Source organism: Eurypyga helias, unplaced genomic scaffold, assembly GCF_000690775.1.
Source record: "Eurypyga helias isolate BGI_N326 unplaced genomic scaffold, ASM69077v1 scaffold24215, whole genome shotgun sequence".
Lineage (NCBI taxonomy): Eukaryota > Metazoa > Chordata > Aves > Eurypygiformes > Eurypygidae > Eurypyga > Eurypyga helias.
In genome coordinates, this window is record NW_010251124.1 from 20,847 (window position 1) to 24,794 (window position 3,948).

The window sequence follows — 3,948 nt, forward strand, 5'->3', positions numbered from 1 at the left end:
TCCGCGGTGCCAAGGGATGCATGCCCCAAGGGATGCTCTCCCCAGGGCCAAGGAATGCATGCCCCAAAGCCCAGGAACGCTCTCCCTGAGGCTGAGGAATGCTCTCCCAAAAGCAGAGGGATGCTCTCCCCAAGGCTGGGACATGCATACCCCAGGGATGCTCTCCCTGAAGCCAAGGGATGCTCTCCCCAAGGAGCTTTGCTTGCCCACAGCAGCAGCCCAAAGCTCTGGCTGCCAGCTCTGCAGCCGGAGGCGTTGGCAGCCGGGTCCTCCCCAGAGAGGTGTTTCACAGCAGTGGGGCCGGGAGGGGAGGTCAGGGTGCTGGGGTCAGATCCTCTCCCCTGCCTGCTGCCAGCCCTGCCACGTACACGCTGCCCAGCTCCCCAGTGCACCAGCTCCCAGTGCAGGGCTGCCCCTCTCCCCTCGCCCACGCTTTTGGACGCACCTCGCCCCTTCGCCTCGGAGACCCGCCAGCTGCTCACCAAGACATCGTCTGCGGCTTCATCCGTGCTCTGACCCCGTCCATCGTCTAACGGCCACTGGCGACCCTTCTCTGGGGTTTGGAAGGCTCCATTTGAGGTGCCACAAATGGGTCGCTGCACCATCACCCACCTCTCATGGGTGCTTACCCCGGGCAGACCCCCAGAAGAGGGGGGGTGGGGGAGTGAGTGGGTTGGTTTAGGTGCAGGAACGGGGACGGGAAGCAATAGGTGAGTGAGGTGGGGTGAACCCGTCTGGCCTGGAAGGGTTAGTGTCTTTCAAACCCTGTTACATACCTGTGATCAAGGCAATACTACTCCCCTGTCCGTTTGTCCTGTCCGCATGCCTCTACCTGTCCAACCGTACTAGAGTTCGAATAAAGACATCCATGAGCTGAGTCAGCTCCCGTACCCCTCCTGCCTCCGTGTTTCCTCACCGCCGGCTCGCTGCATGCCCACAAAGCCCTGACCCAACCCCGGGTGTGCCTGGCAGTGGGGACGGTGATTTCAGCAGCCTGGATGTTTTGGCCAAGCTCCTCGCTTTCTCGCACACTTGGAGCATAACCCACTGGAAAGCCCACGGCAGACTGGGTTCAACATCCACACAATATCCATTTGTTGAAGGAAAGGCACTGCAGAGCTGACATATGCATTGGCTCTGCCCGCTCTATGAAAGCTGAAATAATCAGCATTATGGCCATCCTTAGGTTTCAGAGTGAACACTGCATTGAGGTGAAGGGGCTGGTCCTCGCTGAGCTGCCTGGCCGCAGAACTGAGCAGACGGCACTCAGCTGATTCGCAGGTCGAGGCTTTATATTTCACACCCGATCGGAGCTGGGGCCCTCCCGGTGTCGCCTTTTGGCCGGCTCTGAAAGAGGTTTAAGCGCTCTGCACCCACCGACGTGCAGCGTGAGTCCCCAGAGAGACCTGGCACAACTCTGATGCTCCAAACCACTGCTGCAGTGAGTTGGAGGGGTCTCAGCAGACACCTCCAGGATGGAGATTTTGGGGATCTACCTGGTGACAACCCGCCCCGAGGACATCGGGTCTTTTATTTGATTCTGGCGGTGTAGGGAGAGGTCAGGATGGTTAAAATCAAGGGAGGGGGGAAACGGAAAAACTGCCACAAAACTGAACAGAAAGCAGTCACAAATGTGTGATGCTTGAGGGGGACAACCTGACCCTCTGGGAGGTGGGTTTAGGGACAGAGAGATCACATTTTGGGGGGATGGGTTCAAAGCTGTCTGGAGATACCCCCCGTAGTGTCCCCCAGCAGCAGGACGGGGTCCCTTCTCCATCCTGGAGATACAACAGATTTCCCACTGACCCCTGGGCAAAAATTAATCAGAAGGAACAAACTGGTGGCTCAGAGTCTGTCCCCAGGGGTCAGCATCTCCCCCAGGATGCCTCCAGGCTGCTGACTTCCAAGGGGTCTGGACTTTTTCCATTTGCCATGGAAACCCTTCAGTTTTGCAGGAATTAGTCCCTTCCCTGCAAATCCATGATTGCCGGCAGCTTCCTGGAGAGAAAAAGCAGAAGCGGCTGCTCCCCTGGACCCTCCTGGCTCTCCAGCGTGCCCCTCCTCTCCTTCCTCCTCCCTCTTGGGTCCATGAGAGGGTCCAGCTTGGGGCTATGGGGTGAGTATGAAGGCCTCAGCCTGGATTTGGGGTAAAGTGGGGTGTGTGAAGCATTGCCAAGCTTTTCTGAAGCTGCACGAAGATGGGTGTGAGCCATCAGCCAGGTAAAGCCCTTCATCCCCGGACACTCTGGGGGTGTCCAAGTGCGAGAGGATGTGAAGCTCCCCTCCCAGATGGTGCAGGGCTTCCTTAGTTCTTCCTCTGGATGCTCCATCGTGATGGGCTGGGGATGTGCACGGGGCTGCTGGGCATGGCTGTGGGCACCCCAATTTCCTGACAGACCACAGACACACAGGAGGGTTGTGGTGGGGGGGATGGAGATGGGAGAGGCTGGTCCCCTGAAGGGGGAAAAACCCTCTTGGGGGAGCACCAGGACCAGACATGGAAGAGCAACAGTTCCCAGCGGGAGCAGAAAGCCCAAAGGGGTGCAAAAAGGATGGTTTATTGATGCTGCTCCCAGCCCTGCCCCAGGCACCATGTGCCACTTTGGCTGCTTCCATGTGGAATTCAAACCATTTTTGGACCCCAGTATTGCAGTGGGATGCTCCTGGTGTTCCCTGTATCCCCATAGAGCAGCCCATCCCTGCTAACGGGTGATCCCAGCCAAGCCCGACAACTCCCAGGGCCAGCGGGGATGTCGTTAGTGCCGCTGCTCGTTTGGAGCCGGCTTGGATCCGGGCGCTTTTGGCACGACTCCCCTCCTGGCCCGCATTTCTTGGCTCTCCATCCCTCTGGGTATAAATCCAACACCAGCCCAGAAGGAGGAGGGGGACAAGGGGTGGGGATGGAGCCTGGCACACCCTTACACCCCCTAATTTCTTTTCCTAAGTAGAAAATCTGCCTTTTGCCCATCTCCAGGAGCATTTTGGACTATTTTCCTTTATTTTTGAAGCAAAGGAAAGACCAAGCGGGGAGAGAGGCACAAATGGCACCCGAGGACATGCAGCGGGGCCGGCAGGAGAGGGAACACGGGCAGAAAAACCCGATACAGGGAGGGGGGACAGTGACAGCATCCCTGGCCTCGGGACTGGGATTAACCGTCGGGTGCACTTAAAGGAATTTTAATCAGGGAAAGATGGTGCTGTCAATAAAAACAAGCGAGAGGCTCCATGGCGCCGTGCCAAGGTGATGAGCGCATTATTTTTAATCTAGGAAAGTAGCTGCCGGGAGGGGAACGGCACATGGCTGGGCAGTGGCTCCCGCGGAGCTGCTCCGTGCCAGGGATAACCGAGGGGCCAGGTGGGAGAGGGGCTTCCCACCCAAAGGCAGGTCACCCTTTGGGGTGTCGTTACAGGAAGAGGTGGTGGGGAAGGGGGATCTGGCGATTGCATGGGGATATTGGGTTTCTTTGCAGGTGGTTTGCTCAGGGCGTGTTCTCCCATGCCTCAGTTTCCCCTTTCCTAAGTGTAGATGATTAATTACCCCTTTAAGATGGGCAGGTTTGCTGGGTGGGGGTGTAAAAAGAGGGACTGCTTGCAGGGTGAAGGCATCAATGGGCTGTGGGACCAGCCTGGAGCAAAGCCCAGGAGAAGGGCAGCGGGAGGTGGGCATCCCTGCTGTGAGCAGATAACCAGGGCTGAGCCAGCTCCAGCTCCAGGTAAGGATGCGCTTCCAGAGCTTAGTCCTGCATCCCCATCCCAGGGATGGGAGCTGCTGGAGACACGGCCATTGCGCTGAGCATCAGTCTGCCTGTCAGGGCCGTTCAACCCAGTGATTGCTGTGGTCCAGCTGCAGGCAGCTCCTCTTTCACGGGTTTCCAGTCGGGAGACGGCTGGACGTGAGCAGACCCGCGTGTGCTTCCCAGCCGGCTGGAAGTCACCCGTGAAAATCAA